The 10,551-nt window shown below is 53.8% G+C and overlaps 1 protein-coding gene across 2 annotated transcripts in view; it reads left to right on the top strand.

The window, feature by feature from the left end:
• Positions 1-518: 518 nt before the first annotated feature.
• HDAC4 (histone deacetylase 4) overlaps positions 519-10,551 on the top strand; it is a 268,595-nt gene continuing 258,562 nt past the window's right edge. For both annotated transcript variants that reach the window (XM_072640709.1, XM_072640708.1), the window contains exon 1: positions 519-793. The gene's annotated coding sequence lies outside the window, so the exon portion shown is untranslated. The remainder of the gene's footprint in view (positions 794-10,551) is intronic.

Raw genomic sequence — 10,551 nt, 5'->3', positions numbered from 1 at the left:
GCCCCTTCGCCCCGCCCTCCTGCGCCCGCTCCGGGTGTGGGTCCAGTCTCTAGGCCAGTCCGACGTGCCCTGTCCCGCTTTTCCTGCGCGCGCGCGCCCCCTCACCCTGGCTCCGCGGGTCGGCTCTAAGAGGCGGGGCCGGCGCGCAGCGCTATTGACGGGCAGCCGCCGTAGCCAATCGGCTCCCGAACGTGCCTCTCCGGGGCGGGGTTAACCGGCGCTCCGTTTTCGCGTCGGGTCCTTCGGCTTTCGGGAGAGGGGCGGGAGCGACCTGGGTGGTGCCCCCCTTCCTCGAGCCGACCAATGGGAGGGAGGAGAGGTGCCCTTGGAGGGGCGGGGCCGAACCGTAATTGACGAGCGCTTCCTTAGGAGTCCGGGAGGAGGGAGGGCGGCGAGGGGGTGGTGACGCAAGCCCAGGTACACCAATAGGTGGCGGGCTGCGGGCGGCGGGGGCGGAGCCGTGGCCACTGATGGACAGCGCGGGCGGCCTATGGACGAGCGGCGTGGTGGGGGGGGCCTGAGCCTCCTGGTTCAACGTGGGTCAATTTTTTGTGAATGAGGAGGGAGGTTGTGGGGCCGCCGTCGCCGCCGTGGTGGGGAGCGAGCCAGTGCCCGAGAGCCCCAGCCCCGCCACCGCTGCCGCCTCCGCAGCCCGGCCCGGCCCGCTCCGAGCCCGGAGCCGCCGCCGCCGCCGCCGCTCCGAGCGCCGCCCCGGGCCCGGCCCGCCCGGGGAGATGCGGCCCCAGAGGGAGGCGATGCCCGAGCCGCGGCCGCCGCCCCGGAGCCCGCCCCGGTAAGTGCAGGGCAGCCGCCCGGGCCATTGTCCGCCTCCGCCCGGTGCCCACGCCGACCCGGGCCCCGCGCTGCCGTCCCTCCCTCGAGACAGACAGACAGACAGACAGGCAGACGGACTGACGGAGCCCGGCCCGGGACACAGACCTCCCCCTCCCCCAGCCCCCGGTTCTCTGCCCCCCTCCCCCAGGCGCGGGTCCCCACTTGTCATCCCCCTGCCCCCTCCCCCAGCACCGTGCCTGTCATCTCCGCCCCCCAGCTGCGTCTCCCCCCGGGCTTCCAGCGGGGCTCGGCCAGCTCCCCCAGCCCCTGCCTCCCCGCCCGGCCCGGCTCGTTCCAGGGCGCCGCTGCTGCGCCAGCAGGTTGGAGAGCATCCTGCTGGGGGGGGGAGAAGGGGGAGGCGGCCCCAGACCCCCACCCAGCCCCCCCGCCGCGCTTCGAGCAGAACGGCCGATCTCCTGGGGAACCCCCTCCCCGATGGGGATCGGTGACCCCAGCGCTGGTGTGGGATTTGGGGACCCCCCCAGTCCAGCGCCAGCCCACCCCTCTCGTAACGTCTGGAGTCTGGGGGCTGCGGGGCTGCTGAGTCCCAGCCTGAAGCCCTGGGCAGATTGAGGACAGAGATAGGTGCCTGGCTGCCTGGCGTGGGCTCCCCGAACCGGTTTGGTTTGGCGTGTGTGTGTGTGTGTGTGTGTGTGTGTGTGTGTGTGTGTGTTGGGCGTGGGGTGGGGGGGGCGTGGGGGGGGCGCTGAGCAAGGAGCTTGCGAATGGGGAGGCCTCGCCACTCGCGCCCAGCCCCAGACTGCAGAGGAGTGAGCGCCTGGCTGGAGCAGGACTGACCCATCCTCCAGGGGAGGGCTGAGCAGCGGGGACCCCACGGGCTTGGATGCGTCTCGGGTGTGTGTGGGGGGCAATGGGGAGGGGAGCTAAGCCCACAGTAAGAAACTGCAGTTCTGAGGCTTCATTTTGTCAGAATGGAAAAAAGGAGCGACCGCTGGCTGAAGTCGCTGCAGCGGAATCCATCCCTGTGCCAGGGCCGGGATCCGCTGTAGGGGGCCTGGAGATCATGCAGCTGGACCTCTCCTTGCCCGGGAAACTGAGGGCTGGGGCTTGAAGCAGCTCAGATCCCTCCCAGCCAGGAAGGAGGGTTGGGCTGCCTAGCAGGCCTGGGTGGCTTTCATTCGGAATGGTTTTCTCAGCCTAGGGATGTTGCTGGGTTATATTATCAGAACTCCTCTGGCATTGCAAAAACACAACATGAAATGAGAGGCAACTTATCTTTTATTTCCTCTGTACGCAGACTGATTGGCCACTGGAATAGCTGGAGACCTTCTGTGTGCCCCAGAAGGGCCTGTCTCGGAAGGAAGGCCCATCAACAATTTCTAATAACTTCTCTCTCTGATTAGGAAGGTTCCTTTTATTGGGTGGCTGGAAATTGACCTGCTGTGACACAATTTTCAAATAAAGCTTTGTAGAAATTAAACTTAAGTTATTTTAAACTAATGACTTTCTTAACTAAATCTTAATTGCATGACTACAGAGACCAGCCTAATTGCCTAATGAAAAAAATGCCTGCTGGTTCTAGGTAGGGAGTGTGTCTCTGTCAGCATCACCGTTACCGGTGGTGGTGATGGCTGGGCTGGAGGCTCAATCTCCTCTGCTTGCCCCTCCGATGGCCTTTCTGGTCCTACCACAAGTCCCCCGAAAGCATCTGAAAGCCTAGTGCCTTTAAAGAAAACAGGCTGGGCAGAAGTAAACAAACAAACCGACCAGACTGCCAGCCAGCCCTGCCTGTCAGCCTAGCCTCCCCCACCCCCTTTTGTAATAGGATCGGGCCCAGGCGGTTGCCTGGAGTTTTAATTGTTTCTGATAATTCCCTGCCTTATTTTAGGGGCTTTAGATTCAAAGCCGCTGTTGTGGTTTCTGAGCCTCAAACTTAATGGGGGTGTGTGTGGGGGGGTGGGATGGAATGAAGAAAACTCAGCTGCATGTGTGCAAATAGTCACCGCGGCAATTACGAGGCAACAAAAGTTATGGCAGCATTTTGCGGTAGCTATGGCAACACGTTTACGCGATTATAATTGGAAATGCAAAATGCCACCCAGTCAGAACTTTTGGCAGTTGTAGATTTGGGGGTAGGCTAAAGCTGGAAGTAGGCCTTTCTCTCTCTTCTCCTCCCAGGCGCCAGAGGGGCCCCCCAAAAAGAACATCAAGGTCTCTATCCTTTTCTCTTTATTAGACTTTCTGAAAGTTCTGTGATACATCATATGCATAACATCCCTCTAAATTGGTGGCACCGGAGAGCTCAAATATGTGTGGGAGGGAAGGAAGTATTTTCATGCCTTCGATTTTTTTCTTTTTAAAGACTTGGATCTCTGTTCTAGGCTTTTGTTTTAAAGATCAGATCCTTTCCCCAAAGTGAGCATCCACGAACCAGGACACTTGGGGTGGGGGTGAGGGTGTCTGGCTTCTTCTGCCAGCTCTGCCCTTGTTACCTTGCTTGGGGTCTCCCCGCCACTACCACTTGCTGGCCTTACTTCACCCCCTCTGTCAAGTTAAGGGTGTGTGCTGAGTGCCCTCCAAAGGCTGGGAGGAGAGATCCCAGCAGGATCTCTGGCTATAAGCTTGGCCTAGCAGGCCATTACCCTCTTTCTGATTCATCCTCCTTCTCTAGCTAGGTGAAAACCTATTGAGGCAGATGAGGGGGTGCTCTGGTGGAGGGTGGAAGGCCCAGGCTGGGAGCATGAAGCAGATGTGGCCCAACATGCCTGAGGAGGAGATCATTGTGTATGGTCAGTAGGAGAACATCTCTGTCCAACCCAGGCTAACTAAACATGTCATGCTCCTCAGAGGCATCCTGAGGCCAGAAACTCCAGCATAGGGAATTCTGGGTCTGTGATGGGGAACACATGACCCTGGAGCCCCCTCCTGAGCATGGCTGCTGGGCCCACAGTGGCCTGCTGGCTGTTTGCTGGGGAGGACACTGACCCAGCAGGAGCCCCGAAGTCTAGGGTTCGAGGTCATTTATGTTTGCCATCAGTCCTGTTTTAGACGGGGCCTCTTCGTGGTCAGGAGGTTTCAGTTCACGAAAGAATGGCTTTGAATGAAAACCCTTTGATGCTCGGGGGTGGGGACAGAAGGAAATGAGACTCGATGCCGGCTGAATTTCCACAACAGAAGAAACATGTTGTCACCCGTGTAGAAGCCATCGTACTGTTTTCTATTGAAAACGGCTGGACCCTCATCCCCCAAAAGCTGCCCCAAGAAACAGATTGATTCATGATGCTGCACGCTCTGGAGAATGGGTGCTGCCTGAAAATGAGAGGCAAATACCACCAGCTGGGGTCTCAGTTTCTTTCCCTGTAAAATGAGGAGTTTGGAGGAGCTGAATAGGAACACCTGGGTTCAGATCTTGCCTTAGACACATGGTAGCTGGGTGGTCCTGGCTTTACTGTGCGATACTTCGCTGGGCCTCAGTTTCCTGCTCTGTCAGATGGCCTCAGAAGTGCCCCGCCATCTCTGGGTCCCTCCTCCTAGGAGTCTCTGGTCCAGTGTAAGTGTGGCCCTTTGGCCTATTTTGGACTTGTCCCATTGGGCAGCTGTGGGGAAGAGCAGAGGGGTGGGAGTCCATGCAGGAGCACCACAGAGCAGCAGAGGCTGAGAGCTAGAATCAGTCAATTATTCAGCATTTATTAAGCACCTAATATGTGCCTGGCCTCCTTTGACGGAGAAAGAAGCTGAAGGGGCTGTATATGAAGCCACCTCACCAGTGAAGGGTTCAGAGGTGAGCCGCATTGTACAGAGGGAATAACAAGAATTTGAACCCAGGCCCCAGAAATCTGTGTTGATCTCTCATCTGGTTGTTTTTGGAGGGCCTTCCTGTCTCCTGCTTAGCCTGGCTTCTGAACCTTCTCTGGTTTAGAGGCAGAATGGGGTCCCTCTTGGCACAGGCTGAGAAGGGTGGCATGGTGGGGGTGGTAAGCTCCCAGATTGTGGGGCCAGGGGACAGAGACCTAGCACTGAAAGAGGCCTCAGAGGCCAACCTGTTATTTGACACAGGAGGAAACAGCCCCAGAAGCTGAGCCCCCTCCAAGGGGCTGCACTGCTTTCCCTATCCTGAAAGGTTTCTATGCATGGGTCTACAGGGGTAAGTGATTGATATTTTAAGTTGGTTTCCAGGAGCGTTTTCCTTTTCATTTCTGTGCCTTCCTCAAGACAAGTCAGCAAGCATTAATTGCCTACTGTGTACTAGGCACTGTGCTAGGTGCTGGGAATACAGAGAAAAGCTAAAACAATGTCTGCTTGCAAGGAGGGCCCAGCTTACCAAGAACAGACTGATTTCTTAGACTGGAGGAGACCTTGATGCAGCGTGTTATGGGGAGAATATCCTGAGGCCTAGGATCTGCTCCTTGTGGGGCACTTCCTTGACCTCTCTGGGCCTTAGTCTCTTCATTGGAATCAAATCCTCCCAGTACTACTCATCCAGTCCCCATCTCCTACTGGATTTGGTAGCCCCTCTTACATTGAGATCAAATCCTCCATTCTCTGCTTGAATCCTTCTAGGAATGGTGAGCTCACTACCTGAATATGGCATGGCAGGACTTCATAATGAAGTCATCTTTTTTCTGTTGTGCCAGTGAATAGGAAACTGCACCCAAGTCACCACAGTTCGTTGAGTCCCCTGAAGGACTTGTGGAATGATTTCTTCCACTGCTTTCCTCATCTCCCTTCCGACTATGGAGAGGTAAAAGCTTTGAGGTCTCTTTCCCAAACTGTTGAGCTGTGCCTCTCCTTCCTTTGCTTGCCCACGGCCCCTGGAGAGGGTGGCAGCATGTTTGGGCACAGCTTCGCTCTTTTGTTCTTGGAAGTCCTGGGGGATGGAGGGAGGACTCTTTCTCCATTTCAGTCTCTTTGTTGGGGTCTGTTCCATGTTCAACCAATTCCCATTATGCTCCTGGGCACCTCTCTTTGGTTTTGGAGCCCTCATATCTAGAAACGCATGGCAGACTTAAAGTCCAGTAGACAAATAGATGAGAGTGTGGAACAGAATTGGCGCTCATGATGCCTCCTCCCTCTGGGGAGAGAGAGGACCAAAGGGCTTGTAAACCTGACAGAACTCTGGCCCTGGGAGCTGTTACAATGAAACAAACATCATGTGGGAGACAAGGAATGATACTGTTGTAACAGCTGCTTGCCCCATGGGACTGCAGAGAGCAGCTTTCAGGCCACAAAGACTTGGGTTTGATTTCTTCGCCCATAAGTTGAGCAAATCCCAGAACCCAAGGCAACCCCTAAGATGCTGAGTTGTAGGACCAATCCTGATTTGCTTTGGTAGAAGGCACTTCATAGCGCAGAATCCCCAAGGAAAGCCAACTGGATACAGAGGCGTCAAGTAAACATTTACTGTGTGCCAACCACTGGACTAAGCTCTGGGGGTAGAAATCCATGGGCAAAGACATTCTCTGCCCTGAAAAGGCTTATGGAGATGTAGAGGACTGAGGAATGGCCTGGAAAAGGGCTGTTCTCCTTTGGAAAGTTATTGGAGTGATGAGTGGGACCAGGGGAAGATGTAGATATACCCTGCAGCCTTCTGTGATCATGACTCCAGAGCTGGAATGGTGGGAGCTCTTTGTTGAGAGGGGTATGGGCTTGGTGGCATTGGAGGCATGGTTTTTCCAGCTGGGGGAGAAGCCTTACACTTGACTAGAACTGGCTTAGGTGGTACCTGTGACTTCAGAGACCAGGTGCTCACCCCACCTCCAGTTATTAAGCACCCACTGTGTGCAGAGCAGCTTACTCAGTAGAGGGGCTTGGGAGGGAGGGGCCATATACATTTAGGTAAGAAAGGACCTGCTTTGTGGAATCTGTGATTTAGTTGTTGTTGAGGTGTTTCAGTGATGTGTGCCTCTCTGTGACCCCATCTGGGGTTTTCTTGGCAGATGCTGGAGTGCTTTGCCATTTCCTTCGCCAGCTCATTTTACAGATGAGGAAACTGAGGCAAACTGAGGGAGAAGTGACTTGCCCAGGGTTACCCAGCTAGTAAGTGTCTGAGGCAGAATTTGAACTCAGAAAGTTGAGTCTTCTTGACTTTAGACCTGGTGCTGTATCTAGAGGCCATTCATTAGTCATTGATTAGCAGGGCATAGGACGACACCTGTGCAGATACCTAGAACATGCATATAATACCTATGAGTCAAACCCAAGCGTCAGGGAGTCCAAAGTCAAGAAGGTGGCCACGAGCATGGGCTGTTGGGGAATAAATCCTCTCCACTGGGTCTTTGAGCATGGGCAGGGAACTGTTCTAGACTCAGGGACCAGAGAAGAAACCAAGACTTGGCCAGTTTGGGTGGAAGGGCCTTCTCAGGGTCAGGGCCCCATGAGGAACAGAGCACCTACTATGTGCCACGCTGTGTGTCCCCTTCTTTTGAGCAGTGTTCTCTCATTTGATTCTCACAACAATTTGGGCAGTGGGTGCTGTTATCTCTATTTCACGGATTAGAAAACTGAGGCACTTAGCTTCAGTGCCTAGTCCAAGGTCATACAGCCAGAAATAGCCTGTTGATCTCAGTTCTTCTGACTCCAGGCCAGCCAGCCCTGTGTGCACTGTGGCACCCCAAGTGGCTACCACCCAATGGAAGACTTTGACCTTAACTGATAGGGAGCCCCTGAAGATTTTGGAGGGGGAGGGGGCCTGAGTGTGCGACTTGGAGCCTTTTCACCAGCTGTCCCTGAGACACTCTCCTCAGCTGCCTGCACCCGCTGGCCTCCCCAGTGAGGGTCCCCCCTTACCTGGAAGCCCTTCCCAGTCCCCACTAGGGCTGGTGCTTTCTGTCCATGTTATCCCCCATTTATCCTCCCTTCAGCTTGTCTGTACCTCACGGATGTGTCTTCTAGCCAGTTGGAGATCAGTTGGGAGATTAGTAGATCAACAGGTAGTTATTAACGCCAGACATTGGGGGTGCAAGTATGTAGAAGGAAGTGAGCCTTCCCCTCTTGGGAGGAGCTCATATTATGGTGGGGAGACAGACAAGGACATAGGAAACAACATGTGGCATGAACTCTAAAGTTGATAAAAGAAAATCTCTCCCAAATAGTGATGTAGCAGGTGGTCTGGGAGGGAGGGGGCTAGCAGCTGAAAGATTCCATTAAGATTGGCTCTGGGAAGACAAAGGTAAAAGTGAGTCAGGCCCTGCCTCTAGGGCCTTACCTTACTTCTCTCAGGGGTGATATGTCCATACGTACACTCATGGGTCCAGACCCATATTTGTCATCTGCATGGATGCACACAGAAGCATTTACGTGTCTGTGTATATATAGGATAGACAGAAGAATAAAGAGGAGGTAATTGGGGAGGGGCCACGAGGGCCCCACAGGGAAGGGGGAATCAGTTTCTAGTTAGTAGTAAACAGGCCGAACTGAGTGGGAGATGATGTGTGCCAGGCCTGGGAAAGAGCCTATGCAGAGGCTCGCAGATGGGAGAGCGAGAAAGCTGCCTGGCCACAAGCATTTCAGGAGCTCTGAAGAGTCTTCTGGTGCTGAGAGTTGTGCAGCCAAGTGGTGGGAGAGGCCATAGACAGAGGAGAAGGCTCAGGGCAGAGGGAGCCGCAGAGCCTGGAGAGCATGGAAGACTACCAGAGTGCCGTGGAGTTCAGGGAGGGGAGACGCACCAAAGTGGATGTGGGGCGACTGGCAAGGAGGGATCTGCTACACCTGAAATGGGGACGATATGCGGGGGCCGAGGAGACTACCTGGGAAGGTGTTTGGGCTAAGGAAGGCTTGTTGGAGATGAGGGGTTCAAGCAAGTTTGTGGGCAGCTGGGAAGGCACTGGGGAGGGGGGGAATGAGATAGGAAAGAAGGTGGTCAGCATGGTCCTCCCTGGCAGGTGGGCCAAGGCTGGAGTGAGGAGTAGCCACCCCTGCCTCCTACTCCTCCTGACACCCACGTCAGACCTTGCAGAAATCCCAGTTGCCTCTTCTTGAGGCAGCTGTACCTGTTGGAATTGCCAGGGGCTTCCCGAATCGCTCTTGGGAAAGGAGACCCGGCCCCACCACCGGGGTTTGTTGGAACCAGGCTTTTCCCTCCAGGACTTGCTTCCAGGCCTGGGGGTTGGCTGCTTTCCCCCCTGCCTGAAGGATGGTTTTGTTTCCAGGGTTCTGCAGGACTGACTCTTTAAGAGGTCACATGTTTGGCTATGTTCCTTCTCTTCTTTGGGCCGGTGGGATGTGAGAATGCCAAGGTCACCCAAGTGCAGGGAGAGGCAGGGAGGTTGGAGCTGCCTTTTTCCTGGGCTTTGCTTTGGGTGGGCTCTTCTCCTGGAGACTAGCCTGGTTGAAATCATGGAGAGAAGCCCATGCATTGAATGAAAGGGCTGCCCCTGTACCTCAGGATGATTTCTGTATTGTTCAATTGAGAGGATGTTGTTTCAGGAGCACTTAGAGACCTGGGCTGGGTTTGAGGGCAAGGGTTCGAGATGGGTGCCTGTCTGGGACAGGCAGCATCATGATGCCCTGGCCATTTTACTGAGGCCCAGCCACCGGGCATTGGCTTGCTCATGGTCACACAACTTGTAAGAATCAACTGGATCGTGAACCTATGTCTTCCTGACTCCAGGGTCTGCGATTTGTTCATTCTGGCCCTCAGTGGGCAGTGCTGCAGGGCTCTGGGAGTGGTCCAAGAGTAGAAATCTTTGGTTTGGGTTCCCTGGCAGGAGGCAGGGTATGATCCATGTGATCTGTGTGTATGATTTGTGTGATCCATGTGTGAATGATTCATGTATGTGTGGGAGTGATCCATGTGTGGATGTGTGATTCGTGTGTATGAGCTGAGTGATCTGTGTGTGGGTGTATGAGATTTATGTACTCCATGTGTATGACGTGATCCATTGTGTGATTTGTATATGTGATATGTATATGTGAGTGATCTGTGTGATGTGAGTGATCCATGTATGTGAATGTTCTGTGATCTATGTGCATGTGGTCAAAGTGCAATGTATGATCCATGTATGTGATTCATATTTGTGATGATCTGTGTATGAGCTTTGTGAGAAAATTATCTGTATGATTCATGTATATCAGTGACCCCCATGTGTGAATGATCTGTGTGCATGTGATCTATGTGTACACCACACATTGGGTGCATGATCTATGTGTCTAATGTCTGTATGTGAGCTTGTGATCTGTGTGAATCCTCTGTGTGATCCATGGATGATCTGTGTGTGAGTGATCCATGTACCTTCCACATATGTGATCTGTGTGAGTGATCCATGTGGATGGATATGCATGTAATCTCTGTGTGTGACGGTGTATGTGATCTGTGAGCTGCCACTTTGGGGATAGCAGTTTTTTGACAGACCAAAGACAAGTCACCTTTCTTGCTTCCAAACTGCCCAAGAGTGAAGGTAGGGGCTGATCTGCGCTTCTGGGGTCCTTTATGACCCAGATCAGATGGCTTCTTTTTATTTGTTGGACTTTTTTCTTTTTTTTTTATTTGTGGTCTATCTGTGTTCATGACATTTTTATACAATTTGATTTCCCCTTGAGCCTTGTAACTTCCCATGATGCGCTAATATGGTTTCTTGTGTAAATATTTTAAAACTCAACCCTGTTGCTCAATGTTCAGTAGGCCTTCTTTGTTTTGAAGGTTGTTTAGAAAGTGTGCTGTTTTATGCAATTTGGATGCCTTGGCTGGCTGGCTAGGCCTCTGGCCATGAAGGAGTCACTGGCTCTGGCCAAACACAGGAGTTAGAATTCTGCCTTTTT

The sequence above is a fragment of the Notamacropus eugenii genome, chromosome 2, assembly GCF_028372415.1.
Source record: "Notamacropus eugenii isolate mMacEug1 chromosome 2, mMacEug1.pri_v2, whole genome shotgun sequence".
NCBI lineage: Eukaryota > Metazoa > Chordata > Mammalia > Diprotodontia > Macropodidae > Notamacropus > Notamacropus eugenii.
The sequence above is the reverse complement of the archived record's forward strand: the minus strand, read 5'-3'. Positions and strand labels throughout refer to the sequence as shown.